Source organism: Acomys russatus, chromosome X (assembly GCF_903995435.1).
Source record: "Acomys russatus chromosome X, mAcoRus1.1, whole genome shotgun sequence".
Taxonomy (NCBI): domain Eukaryota; kingdom Metazoa; phylum Chordata; class Mammalia; order Rodentia; family Muridae; genus Acomys; species Acomys russatus.
In genome coordinates this window covers 76,510,186-76,524,671 of record NC_067169.1, presented here as the reverse complement: position 1 = coordinate 76,524,671, position 14,486 = coordinate 76,510,186, and the positions used below count along the sequence as shown (strand labels likewise).

Below are 14,486 nucleotides of genomic sequence, written 5' to 3'. Positions count from 1 at the left end.
TCCCAAATGGCTGTACTGTGAACACTGAGAAACCCTGAACTTGATTGAGAGACTAAATCTATATTTTCTACCCCATACTCATGGAGTCACTGGTTTGTCAAGATACTAGGTTTTTATTTTGCTTTTACAAAGGGGGTGCGCTGGCAACCATGATTAAAACTTTGACAATTAAACAGTTTTTGGCAGTAGGTGAATACAGACATAAATTGTAGTAGCTTCATGTTTGGGAATGCGATACAGCAGTGAAGATGAAGTGTATCTACAACAAGTATAAAGTTGTATAAGAATACTCCTGAGTGAGGGAAAAACCTTCAGGTGATATATAAAGCTACATACAGACTAATACTATTTATGCAAAATATTAGATATTATTTTAAGATAGACATGTATATAGCAAATGTAGATATTCCTATAATTTATAAAGCTTAAATCTGAGACAGTGAAAACACATGGAGAGAGGAGACTACAGAGTATTTTAACTTTACTGGTAAATAAAATTAATTTTTAATAAAATTATTTTTTAGAATTTTTGTTTGAGGGGCAGACTATTTCCCTATTTATCCTCGACTTGCTTCAGATGCTTGATCTTCCACCTTAGTTTCTCAATGGCAGTGGATTGTCTGTGACACCAACCTGGGCTGTTCATGTATTTTTTGAAACACTTAAAATTTTTAAAGAGAAATTCCAAAATACCAAGGTGTCTTGTCACTTGTAGCTGAGGAAAATGTCTGAAGATTTTAGTAGCCAGAAGCCCCTCAACATGAAAAATTGGTCAATTCATTTAATCCAAACACTCCCTATAAGATAAGAGATTATAGATCAGAACAGGGTTTAAGTAAAAATTCCTGGTTAAATATTTTGTTCTGTTTTCTTTTTAGAGACAAGGTTTCTCTGTGTAGCCTTGGCTGTCCTGGACTCACTTTGTAGACCAGGGAGGCCTTGAACTCACAGAGAACCACCTGCCTCTGCATCCCGAGTGCTGGGATTATAAAGGCCTGTGCTACCATGCTTGGCCTGGCTAAATATTTTTATTTTGTTGTATTTATTGAGGATTTCAGAGAGAGAGAGAGGGGGGGGGGGGGAGGAAGGGAGGGAGAGTTTGCTGAGGCCTCCTAGAGAAGACTGATCCTCCCTCTTTCGGTAGCCATTTAATTGCCTGTAACTCTTCATCAAGGTGTTTGACCTTGTGAGATTTCCCCAATCCATGTTGAAAGGTCAGCTGGTGCTGTCATTGTGCAAATCCTGCTTAGGTGATCATATTGTGGTGCTGCTCCCTGTGATATAGAGAAGACACTATTTCCCAGAAGATGCACTGGTTCTCTGGCTATTACAATCTTTTAATTCTCCCTATACGAGTTGTATTGCAGATACCTCACTTGGCTATGGATACCTCAGAGTTAGTTGTCTATATTTTGGCCAGTTGTGAGTTTCTGTGATGGTTTTTCCTCATGTTACAAAAGAAGAAGCTTCCTTAACAAGTGATAGGAGCTTATTTATCTGTGAATATAAGAGTAAGTGATTATCTTGATTTAAGAAATGACAATAAGCCAGGCATGGTGGCACATGCCTTTAGTCCCAATGGTCAGGGAGGCAGAGGCAGGGGGAATCTGTATAGGTTTGAGGCCAGTCTGGTCTCCAAAGCGAGTCCAGGACAGCCAAGGGTACACAGAGAAACCCTGTCTCAAAAATGAAAAGAAAGAAATTGACAATAAAAGTTCTGCTGGGACAGAGGGGAGGGCATCCTATTGGGACTCTAAATGAGAGACGCATGGGAGAATAGCAAAATAAAAGGATACAGAGGGTCCTAGAAACCTACAAGTAGAACAATATGATAGGCAGGTTTGGGCCCAGGGTTCCCGCTCAAACTAAGGCACCAGCCAAGGACAATACAGGAGGTAAACTTTAAACCCCTTCCCAGATCTAGGCAATGGTCAGAACATTCTCCACAGTTGAGTGGAGAGTATGATATGACTTTCTCACGTACTCTGGTGCCTCACATTTGACCATGTCCCCTGGACGGGGAGACCTGGTGGCACTCAGAGGAAGGACAGCAGGTTGCAAAGAAGAGACTTGATACCCTATGAGAATATACAGGGGGAGGTAATCCCCCTCAGGAACAGTCGTAGGGGAGGGGAATAATGGGAAAATGGGGGCGGGAGGGAGGATTGGGAGGATACAAGGGATGGGATAAACATTGAGATGTAACAAGAATAAATTAATAAAAAGGAAAAAAAAAAGAAAAAAAAAAGTTCTGCTCTATAGTCCCAGACATGAAATTTTCTTTTGAACTGACCTTAAGTTCAACTAAATAGATGATTGTTGGGTTCCTCCAAGATAAAAGTGCCACTATTGCACCAGTGGGGCTATTATGAGAGGCCAGTCATTGCTGACACTTCCTAGGTTTACAATTGGGGAAGATTACTGATTACTTTTCTCCCCTGGTGGCTTACATACAAATTCAGATACAATGAGAGCTAGTCCTTAGGGAGGGAAATCTCCAAATCAATTCTAGCTTAATTCCTCCTAGTCCTGTGTCTGAAGTATGTGGTTTCTTTAGCAGTAAGGTCTTCAAGTTCTGTGCTGCAGTCAAGGGCAGCAGCAGTAGCCTGTTGGAGTCTCTTAGAATCCCCTGACCAACAACTTGAAGGGAGGTTTCCCATGCCTATTAGTAGAGTTTTTATTAGATAGTGTATAACTTTTGAGAGGACTGTCGTCATTCCCCAGCAGCATAATTTCATTCAAACTATTTATATTTGTATTCACATATGCACATGTATATTATTTGTGCATTTATATTAAGTAAACATAAAACAGTAAGTTTTCTTATGGGTTTTTCAGTCGTCCTTAGTGTTTTGTATTTCTCTTCCTCCCTATTGCTCTCCTTTCACCCTCACAAGTTAAAGTCCCCCCATTTCCCCCACTTTTTCCTTCATAGCATCTGTGTCCTACTGCCCTCCCTTTTGGAGCTCCTTCATGCCTGATTACATGTTTTTATTATCTGAATTTGCTTCCATTGTTAGACTCTTCGAAATATTTAGTAGAATTTGAACACGGAAGTATTATAGCAGTCAAGTCGCGTCCAACCAAAAGTGAGAGCAATTTGCAAAGCATAAACTATGTGTAAAAAGGCCAGTTTTGCTTTTGTTTACTGTTCATGCTTGATTCAGTGCATTTACTGCTGGGTAGGTAAAACTGTCTTTGTATGCTTGAAATGAGGTACCTCTTAGTGAGTGAGAAAAGGCATATCTAGAAGTAAAACCTTAAAGTGTTACTGAGCAATGAAGGTGCTGAAATAATTGTCTTCTTAGGTTAATTCTGGTTGAAGATATTTTAATCCCTACTAGGGACCACCTTCCAAAAAAAGGTGTTTGCACAAGTGTGTGTGTGTGTGTGTGTGTGTGTGTGTGTGCATAACACAAAATCCACAGACCCTCCCACTTCAACCTAGAACTTAGTTCAGATTTTATTTTCAAAGGTTTTTCTTCACATGTTAGGGTAGAGGAGGGTATTACAAAGTCATGTTTCACAGCCTGGAAGCTGGATTTTTATTGTTTTGTTTACCAAAATTGGGGTGATTTTCCCCTTTTAAAATTCATTTTAAAAGATTTTTTTTTTAAATCTTAAAAAAAAAAAAAAAACCCAGCAGTACTCCACCAGTACTGGGGCTGGAGAGATGGCTTGGCAGTAAAGAGCACTGGTTGCTCCTCAGGAAACCTGGGGTCACTTTGCAGCAACTACATGATAGCTCATATCCATCTGTAGCTCCAGTTTCAGTGGGTTTGATGCTTTCTTGTGGCTTCTGCAGACACTATATGCTTATGATGAACTCACACACATGCAGGTAAAACTCCTAGACACATAAAATTTAAAACATTAAAAATTAATAAGATAAAAAATTTGTACTATCAAAGCCACATACATTCATAAGAAAGCTGAAAAATAAAGAACAACAAGAAAACAAAAATCCCATCAGTTGTGTTACAAATATTCATTATTATTATTTTTGTTATTTCTAAACATATTCTATTTCCATTTTAATAACCATAATTATCTATTCAATGTACCCTATTTTCAAATAATATTATATATTATATATAATACATTCAAATAATATATATACTACATTATACATAGTATAAGCATTTTCTTGTCATTATAAACTGTATTTATCAGTTTAATTGATCTTAATATTCCATTTGTAAGACTATATAATATTTTACTTAGCATTGAACTATCTTTATCTGTTTTTTAGTTCTAGTTTATATCGAAGGAGAAACTCTGTGTTCATCTTTATTTCCTCAGGATTTATTAATTAACTAGTCCATCATATGATTGTTGCTCAGGACTTACTATGTATCATATACTATTTTAGGTGCCAGGTGCCAGGTGTCCTTTACTAAGAATCCCTGGGGAAAAAAAAGAATAAATTTTAAAGAAAAGCTGATGGGTTCAGCTTTGGTTGTGGTAAATTTGAGGTGCTTGCAGGATATCTGATTGGAGATGCTAAGGAAACAGAGCTCAATGTAGCCATCTGGGAAGAATTATAGAATTACAGTTGTGGTCATATAGATGAAAGATACCATTTAGAGAGAGCATATTTATCTTTGCTCTGAAATTGTCTGACATGACAGCAGAACATGAACCTTACTAAAGAGATGGAAGAGAAAGCAACATACTAGAGGAAAAAGCACAACAATGTGATGTCACAGATAGCACAGGAATCATTTCAGGGATAAGGAAATAGCTATTGGGCTAAATGTAGGGAAGAGGTCAGGCAAGATAAGAACCAGCAATACTTTGTTTATTTCTCAAGGAATTTATTGACACAGAGATCATTGGTTAGGTATCTTGTTTAGCTCAGTTTCAGTGGGGGAAGGAAGCTAGATTGCTAAGAGTTGAGAAGTGAATGAGAAGCGAGGGAGTAAGAAACTGTAAAATACACTTTCAATAAATTGACCTTTAAAGGAGGTGTAGAGAGATCTTGCATACGTGCAGGACACAGATCTTCTTTTAAGATGGTAGAAATTTGAATATGTTTAATTGTTGGTGATAGACGAGATCTGCCCACCTTTCATGGCTGCTGTGAAGCAAGGAGAGGCAGAGAAAAAAATAGAGATGTGGGTAAATGTAAGCATTTTAGTGTGTATTGATAGACACTGACCACTTGCTTGCTTCCTTTTTTGAGACAGGGTTTCTCTGTGTAGCCTTGGCTGTCCTGGACTCGCTGTGTAGACCAGGCTGGCCTTGAACTCATAAAGATCAGCCTGCCTTTGCCTCCCGAGTACTGGGATTAAAGGCAGGTGCCACCAAGCCCGGGACTGCCCACATGCTTTCAGAGAGGGAAGCAGTATACATTCCTGCTAGTAGTTACAAAAGAGTTTACTTGGCGATTATTCGGTCATCATTAAATGCTATTTACAACTCCCAGAACTGTTAGCTAACGAATTCCACTATTGTTCTAATTTGTTCTCTAGTTTCTAATGAGTTGACTATTTTAACCAGTTGTGTCTTTGAATGTGAACGTGTGAACTTAATTTGTATCCTTTCCCTAAAAGATACTTTTAGTTGCTTCAAAACCCAAAAGGTTGGTCAAAATGTGCATACATTAATATTCCCCCAAATAAAATTCAGACTCCTTTTTCATTTTGTACCTCCCGACTAGTACCCTCTCCTGTTCCCCTCCCACTCCCGCTGACCTCCTTTCTTTTCTCATCTAGTCCTTTTTCTATTCTTTTTCAAATTTATTTATTTACTTTTGATGACCCAGTCTATTCCATTAGGGTTGCTTAAGGGTTCTGGGTGATTATTTACAGGACCATGGGCTCCTTACCAGTGCCTATACCACTGAAGAAAAAGTCTTTCCCTCCCAGAGTCAGACTCTTGATTTCTTAGACGTACTTGACAGACAACTTTTGGCTCACTGAACCCAGAGGTAAGTGAACTTTATTCCCCACCCCCACCATCTAAGAGTGTGGACAAAGATAGATGTAAATGACATCTAGTAGGCCCTCAAACTCTACTAACTCAGGAGGAAATTCCTCCAGTGCCTTAAGGCTTTGGTTCCCAGAGCGCTCTACTGTGCCAGTTGGCACTCTGCTAAAATATCCCTGCTCTCTGTGCGGCCCCTTTAAGAGTCCAGCTCCTCCCCGCTCCAGGGAAAGTTGCAGCTTTTTCCGCCTCCTGGGAGGGTGAGTAGGGCTGGCCGCCTGGGTTGTGGTCTTAGTCTGTTTGGAGCTAAAGACCTTTCCAACCATTCAGCACCGGGACGTTTGGTCACCTAGTAGCACCTGTTGCAGGTGACAGGTAGGTGGCAGCTAGTGTTTGAGCGCCTCCTCGCCCTCTGTCTGGGACTTCGCAGACCCCCCCCCCCCAGCACAGTGTCTTGCCCCTCCTCAAGGGCTTGTGTCCTGTTGTACCTTGGGTACGGTCCCTGTCCTCTCTCCCCAGCTGCTACGCTACCCCTCTGCCATGTCCGCGTCTAGGGACCGCACCCCCACGAGGTGCCTCCCGTCTGCTCTGGGCGGTTTCTCCTAGCCACTTTTCCTTCTCTCGGGCTGCTTCTGCTTGGTTCCCTTGGACCGTGTTTTTGGGTGCCTTCTCTCCACAGGTATCGCTGGCCCAGTGTGCCCCAGCTTTTTCCTGCCAGCCTTGGCCCCTCTGGAGAGCTGGCCCCAGCGCAGGCTGCAAGAGGCTTCTAGCGGAGCTGTGCCCTCAGACTTGGCAGCTAGTCACTTTTTTTGGTAACTGCTTCTGGAAGGGTTTGGCTAGTCCCACTCATACTGTGGCCCCTCGCTGTTTTTGAGCTCCAGGCTTCTGTTTTCCTAGCTTCTCCTTGTCTCTCCATCGCAGGTACAGGCTAAAGGCCAGTTGACACTGAGTTCTGCCTCAGTAGACTCCCTTTGGGCTTGGAGCTGGAGACCCAGCTGTGTACTTTGGAGCTCAACTCCTTTATCATGCACTCTTCAAGCAGACTGGGGTCTGCTCCTGGCAGAAGGACACCAGTGTTCCTCCAGCCTGTAACATTGGAGAAGATAGGGGGGAGGGGGAGAAGTTGATGGCAAAATAATTTGGTTAAAAAATTCTGTTGGCTTGAAAAAGTGATATGTTTTGTTTTAACCAAACCTTTCTTCCACTACTGTGTTACAGTTTCAGGGTTACAGGATGTAGCCTTCTAGAATAGTGCTTCTAGCAGGATTGACCCTAGCTAAGGCCTGTATGTCTGGGAGAAATTAGTCTCCTATGTCCCTGGGCAATCCTTACTCCACTTTTCCTCCTTTCCAGTTTTGGTACTTTGAGACAGAGTCTCATTGTAGCTCAGGTTGGTCTGGAATTCATTATGTAGATCGAGCTGGACTCACATTGGCTGGCAGTCCCGCCTCTACCTTCCAAAGTGCTATTGCAGGTGTGCAACATCACATCTGTCCTCTGCTTCTTTTTTTAAAAAAGTGGATACTTTTTTGCTCTCTTATCCCCATTATTCATAAATATGTTGATATTAAGGAGTTAGTGAACTAAAGAATAATCTTACTGTAAAGTAGTGAAAACAATGTTTAGTGCAGAGAGGTCAGGCAGTTTTTTCTTGGTGTGTGTGTGTGTGTGTGTGTGTGTGTGTGTGTGTGTGTGTGTGTAACTACCTTCTGGAAATCCTAGTAGGACAAGCCCCCACAAAACTGGTTTGTGAGGCTCCCTTTGGGTCACACAGATGAACCCTGGTAACATGATTTCAAATGCTGCACGCTAGGTCAGAGCGGTAAATTTGAGCTTGGAGGCCTGCTCTGGGATTACTACTCTGTAAATATATGAAGCATGCTGGTTAGTGTTCTCTGAGCACTTTCCCTTCAAGATTAGAACTCCTATCATGATGGTATAATGAATGGATGAAGTTGGGCATGACGTTAAGTTCTCATAGCATGTCAGACAAGCCACATACGAATTCTACTCAATAGGTACTACAGTTACAGCCATGATATGATGAAAAGGAGACTGAGAGGCTAAGTGGGGTGCCCTAAGTTACACTCTGACAATAGGACAGAGCTTGTGTGAAGCTAAATTTTGGTTCTTGGCTCCATCTTAGATGCTCTGTGGAGGAGGCGAACCACCTCATTCATGTCTTCAAACACAGGGCTGTTGAATGTTGCCATTGTTAAGTACATACCCTTGAATGTGCCCGGATGCCTGACACCTCCAACGCTCACAGCTCAGTGGTAATTGTCTCGAAGTTTGGAGAGTATAAGCCTGGATTTTAGGGGTACGTTCCTGGATTCTAGGGATGGGCACCTGATTTAACTTCTTTCTTTCCTGATGGCCAGGGGAGAAGCAATAGTGTAGCCACTGACAAGTATTTGACAAGAATATGTGTATGCGACCAAGCCACATCAGGTCAACAGAGTGACAGTGCCCTCTTTATTTGTAGCTTAGGCAGAGATATGCAGGAGAATGTCTTCCTCAACCCCACCTCTTGAGCTTTGCTTAAACTATTGTTTTTTTCCCCTTCTGGTAAACTTGCCACTCATATCCCCCCTCCCCATTAATTCTTATTCATCTCCCAGGATTTAGCTTAAAGTCATAGCTTCTGAGACAAGCTCATTGAATGCATACTTCCTTCCCCCAAGCAGAATGACTAATTACACTATCTTTAAGGGCTTTATTTATACTTCAACAAAGGTCCGAATACCACTCTGGTTTTCCCTCTGGAAGGTTGTAATCTCTGTAAATGCAGTAACTGGATCTTGAAGCACAAATATTTGTGCCAGGGATTGGGGATGCCATGTCTTCAAGGGATTGAGATGTGGTGGTGGGGAGGTTGAAATAAGAAGAAACCATCCTGAGGTACTTGTAACCCACAGTAGGGGTTTGTACATAAGTATCGCACCTCTCTTTCAAGGCAGTCACTTGACCAACCCACTTAAAATGGCAAACCTGTGCCTAAGCATTCTTCTTTTTTATTTTTTAAGTTCATTTATTTTTATTTTATGTGCACTGGTGTTTTGCCTGTGTTTATGTCTGAATGAGAGTGTTGGATCCCCTGGAACAGGAGTTACAGACAGTTGTGGGATGCCATGAATGTGCTGGCAGTTGAACCCTGGGACTTCTGGAAGAGTAGCCAGTGTTCCTAACTGTTGAGCCATCTCCCCAGCCCCCTAAACATTCTTCCTGCACCCTTCCTACATTTGTTTTGATTACTGATTGTTATACTTCTACTCCTTAACACTAAGGCCACATGGATAGGAATTGCTGTCTTTTGTATTTAGTGATGGTTGGAGGAAGCAGATTCTGAGGACATCACAGGGGCTATACTGATGCTAAGTGAGGGAATGGATGGCATTGCTGTTCCAGGAGTTGGAACCTTTTTCTACTTTTCTGAGTCTGAAACTAAGCCTTCTCAGTTTGCTACCTTATACTTTTAATGCCGTGCCATGCCCAGGCCTAGCGCTCACACAGCTTCCCTTCTGCTGACTTTTTTTTCTCCCTTTGAGATTCTATTCCTGATAACAACTTTGACCTAGCTATAAATATTTCCTCTTTTTAATTCTAAGTTGTTGGAGATGGAGTCTCATAATGTATCACAGGCTAGCCTATAACTCACTGTATATCCTAGCCAGCCTCGTATTCATGGTGATTATCCTGTCTCAGCCTCCTGAGTGACAGGTTTGAAGATGTGAACAAACACACTGGACTAGAATCTCCTCTTTATGTTTAAGTACATATCTGTGGGTGGAAATATAAAGGCATGTCTCTCCTTGGTTCATCTTAACTGTGGCATCACTGGGAAGGAAGGTGTGACTTATCAGCTGTCCTGAGGTCTTTCTGGCATTTGGAAAGGTCAGTGAGAAGGTACAGAAGGTGACTGCAACAGGGAAGTAAAAGAGCCTGAAAGAATATAAGCTCGGTTTTTAGTCTTGTCACCTATAGCCTTTGTAGGTGTGAGATGGTTATTAGGCAACAGACTCTATGGAGAAGTTCCAACTAAATGGTACTTTTATAACACCCACCTACTTGTATACTGCTTTTATATAGGAGTAGGCAACAATGGTGTAGCAAAATAAAAGTGCTATTTTGCTTAAGGGCAATTTGAAATATTCAGCCTGAAAAAAAGACCAGAATACATTTGATAACATTGGATTTGGAAGGAGTTATGCCCTGGAAAAGGTAGTGCTTGTGTACTTCTCACTTTATATATATATTGTGTGTTAACTTCTTTGAAATCTAAGTTTGCACAAATAATTGCCTAAGCTCTTTAAAATTTACCTCCCCAAACACTGAGCAGTAGGGTGTCTCCCAGCTCAGCCTATAGACTTTTTTCTCCACCCCAAACCTCCTCAGAAGTTCTCTTTCAGCATCATTGCCATAATACCTACCTAGACAGCCATCGTTCGTGTTTCTGTTCTGGGCCTTTCTTCTATGCAGACGCCTCATGTTCTTAATGACCTAATTTGACATTTTTCCGTGTCATCTGACACAGTAGCATGGCCGAATAAGGATTAGTGATTGCCCTAACATCTTTAACCCTTCCCTTTGTCTTCCCATGACTCAGAAAAAAGGCTACCATTATCCATTTAGTTGCTTGAACCAAGACTGTTGGGTCACCAATGATTTCTGTCTTCTACTTAGCCCATCACATTCAGTGTTTGAACCTTTGATTTCACTTTCAAACTGTATCACATATCCTTCCACATATCTCCCTCTTCTCTGTCTGCCACCCTTGTCCAAGCCACCACGAAGCTTCACTGAACACTCTTGCCCATTGGTCAAATATATAACTATTTCTGTGGAACAGCTTTGTATGGGTATGGGATGTATATGTTCATGCATATATGAGCTTGTGGTTGTGTATGCAGAGGTGGAGGAGGGCTTTGTATTGGTGTATGATGCATATGTGCATGCCCACATGAGCTTGTGGTTGTGTACACAGAGGTGGAGGAGGGCTTTAGTTGTTCAGCTCTATTATCATTGCCTTATTCCTTTGAAACTGTGTTCTCACTGAATCTGGAGCTTGCTGTGGTTTGGCTAGGCTGGCAGCCGGTGAGCCTCAGCAATCTTCCTGTTTCTAACCTGCCTGCCTACACCAGGCTTTTTACATGGGTTCTGTAATGAATGAGCTTAGGTCATCATTAGAGATTTTACCCACTGAATCATCTTCCCAGTCCCTGGAAAATCATTGTAGTAAGTGACTTTCTGAGTGAGAGAGGAATTGATCAATGGATAAATAGTTTCATTTCAACTGGATAGATAAGTTTTAGTCATTTATTGTACTGCATGCTGACCACTGCTAATGCATTATTTATTCTTAAAATGTTAAAAAGAATAAAATGAATCTTTCTATAATATATACATAGATCAAAAATTGATTCTATCCCGTAAATATACACAATTATTATCAATGAAAGATAAATATTATATACATATATATATTTAAAATCGAGTAACATCTCAGAGGGTTTATATATCTACTATCAAGAGTATTTTTCACTTATGCCCTTATTAGGGATAGATGATCTTTTAAAAATATCTTTCATTTTTTTCTATTGTGGAGATCAAAACCATGGTCTCATGCATAGTAGGCAAGTAATATACTTTCAGCTAGACCCTCAGTCTGGGACAGTGTGGCATTTACACTAAAGAAGTTTGGTTATGGTGGGAAAGAGACAAGGCTCAGGGGAGATCAGGGTATTAATTTTGTGTTGCTTTAAATACAGGATAGAGAGAAGCCTATTTATGAGTCGATCACATAGATTGAGATGATACAGGGTCCCTAAGGAAGCTGAGGGGTGGTGGTTTAGCATAACAAAAGTGGAAAAAATACTGGACTTAGAAAAAGGGAAATAGATTTTTTTTTCACTAAGACAAGAGAGAGAGGGCAAAACTAATGATGCTGTGGAGGACAGAGCTGTAGAGGGCCAGTATTCTGAGGGTAGTTCTCCTGAAAAGAGTGTTAAAGGGCTCCAGTGCATTTGAGAAAATGAAAAAAGAGGGTGCGCCATCAAGATGATACATATGTGTTTCACAGCCTCACATTTACTGCAAATGTGTCCAACTTTTGTTAGTTATACCTCCATACAGCTGAAAAACAAAAGGGTTTGGTTTATTGTAGTTTGCTTTTATCTCAAGTCACAGAGGCTGGATTCATTTCTTTCCAGCATCACTCTCCAGCCAAGGTCTGGAAGCACTGTGGGCAATCTAGTTTGAGAGATTTGTTAAGATGCCTGTGACAGAAAATGACAAGGTCAAAGATTAGACGGTTCCAGCAACTGAAGAATGGAAATGATAGATCATAGTCAATTTCATGTCTGTGACTTTCTAAAAGTACCTTGAATTCAAGGTCTTTTAAAGAGAAGGAAACACCCTCTGATATCTGAACTATTTAATGTTTGTAGCCTTTTCAGTTTAGGTCCTAGGAGCACCTTAGTGCCTGTGTCTTTAAATTATCGCTAGTGGCATATCTGAAAGTATGGTGAGAGTCCACAGTATGGTTACTGTGAGGATTTGCAATGTTCTAGGAACCCTGCAATTGGGTCTGGCCAACCATACACTTAACTTATAGTGGAGATAGACACTGGTCTTTTTTTCCTGTAAAGCATTTCAGCAGGGAAGGCATGTGTTAAACAATGGATCATAAAATTCATTGCAATTGGAGAAAGTTCTGTAATGTTCACCTGACCTACAGAGTAAACTAAGCTGAGCCTATCAACTAAAGAGCATGCATGGACTGGACCTTGTTTCCTTACACATATGTAGTTTGCTCTTCATGTGGATCCCCTAACAATTAGAGCAGGGACTGTCTCTGAGTCTGTTGCCTGACTTTAGATCCCTTTCATATAGCTGGGCTACCTTGTCTGGCCTCAGTGGGAGAGGATGTGCCTAGTTTTATACCAACTTGATGTGCCAGGGTGGGTTGGTTCCCATGAGGGGGGCCTCTCCTTCTCTGAAGAAAAGGGGATGGGAAGATTGGGGAGGAGGTATGAAGGTGGAACTGGGAAGAGAGGAGGAAGGGGGCCTTGGATCAGGCTATAGAGTGAATTTTTTTAAAAAGAAAGAAAAATTAGCTTGTTTTGAGAGGGTTTTACCAGTTCACATTTATCAAGAACGTGTGGGAGCACCTTTTACATCTTTCTTTTAAAAAGTTGAACATTGAAGTTATAGAGATTACTCAGTGGTTAGGAGAGCTTGCTGCACTTTCAGAGGACCTGTTTCTGGCTCCTAGCATCCACATTAGGCAGAGTACACATGTGGCATACACCAACAAATAAATAAATCTTAAAAAAAGTCAACATTATATTTCTGCAATTTTGCTGAATTGACAACCAAACATTTAAAAAATTATTGCCAGGGTGGGTGGACTTTTTCTTTAGATATCTCTTGACCATTTGGCTTTCCTCCACTAAGAATTATCTGTTTTCATTTTCTGTCTATTGGATATGTTTTCCCTCTTGTTTGATACTACTAAACACTCTTCTTTCCCTCCTCCATAAGATTTGGAGAGCCAACAACACCTTTTCTCAGTATTTACTGTTTATCTCCTTTCAACTTTCTTATATACCTTAGTGTGCTCAGGGATATGAAGATATTTTTATTACTTGACCCAGTAAAAGTTAAAATATAATTTTATTGCCTCTGCTTATCTTAATTCCTAAAGGGAGATTTTTTTGTTTGCCTTTTTCTCCAGACATTGCTTGTGTACCTATATTAGATATTCCTATCTAGTCATCCATCCTTTTCATCTTCCATCATAAAATATATTTTAATTGATATCCTGTGGTAAGCTTTCAGTGTCAGTGCATAGAACTGCTTTTATAAATAGCTGCGTATTTTACCATTACATGTATCACAGCCAATCAATTTCTTATTGATGGAATTTTTTTGCGGCTTTAAGGCATTGTTCATCCCTGAATATCTCACTGTCTTTCTCTGTCTGTTTCTCTCCATCTGTCTGTCTGCCCGACTGTCCATCTATCTGTCTATCTCACCTTGAATGTCAGCTCAGTAGTTTTCTCCAAACGTAATAGCTTGATTAAAAATGGTCAGTTCTGCTATATTAAAAATAATTAGTGATATCCAGGCATGGTGGTGCTTGCCTTTAATCTACGGAGGCAGAGGCAGGCAGATCTCTTTGAGATTGAGGCCAACCTGGTCTACAGAGCAAGTTCTAAGACAGCCTAAGGCCTCACAGAGAAACTCTGTCTTGAAAAACAAAACCAAAGCAAAGCAAAGAAAAACAAAACAAATGCCATTAGTGATAAGGACTAAAAGAAGTCTAGGAAGACAGTTTCCCCATTGGATTTGGAGAGATCTTGACTCTTAACATAGTAGGAGCAATTTCAGAGTGTTACAAGGTGGAAAGATAGACTGATTAGTTAGGAAGTAATTGAGGAGATGAGGAATTGGAGGTACTGAATATGGACAATTCTTAGAGAAATTTTACTCTAATGAGCAGAGAAAGAGTGATAGCAGGAGAGGGTTTGAGATCCAGGGAATTCACTTTTCATTTA

At 40.7% G+C, this 14,486-nt stretch overlaps 1 protein-coding gene across 4 annotated transcripts in view; it reads left to right on the top strand.

The window, feature by feature from the left end:
* The first annotated feature begins 6,166 nt into the window (after positions 1–6,166).
* Positions 6,167–14,486, top strand: part of Sytl4 (synaptotagmin like 4) — a 47,478-nt gene continuing 39,158 nt past the window's right edge. For all 4 annotated transcript variants that reach the window (XM_051141424.1, XM_051141422.1, XM_051141421.1 and 1 more), the window contains exon 1: positions 6,167–6,303. The gene's annotated coding sequence lies outside the window, so the exon portion shown is untranslated. The remainder of the gene's footprint in view (positions 6,304–14,486) is intronic.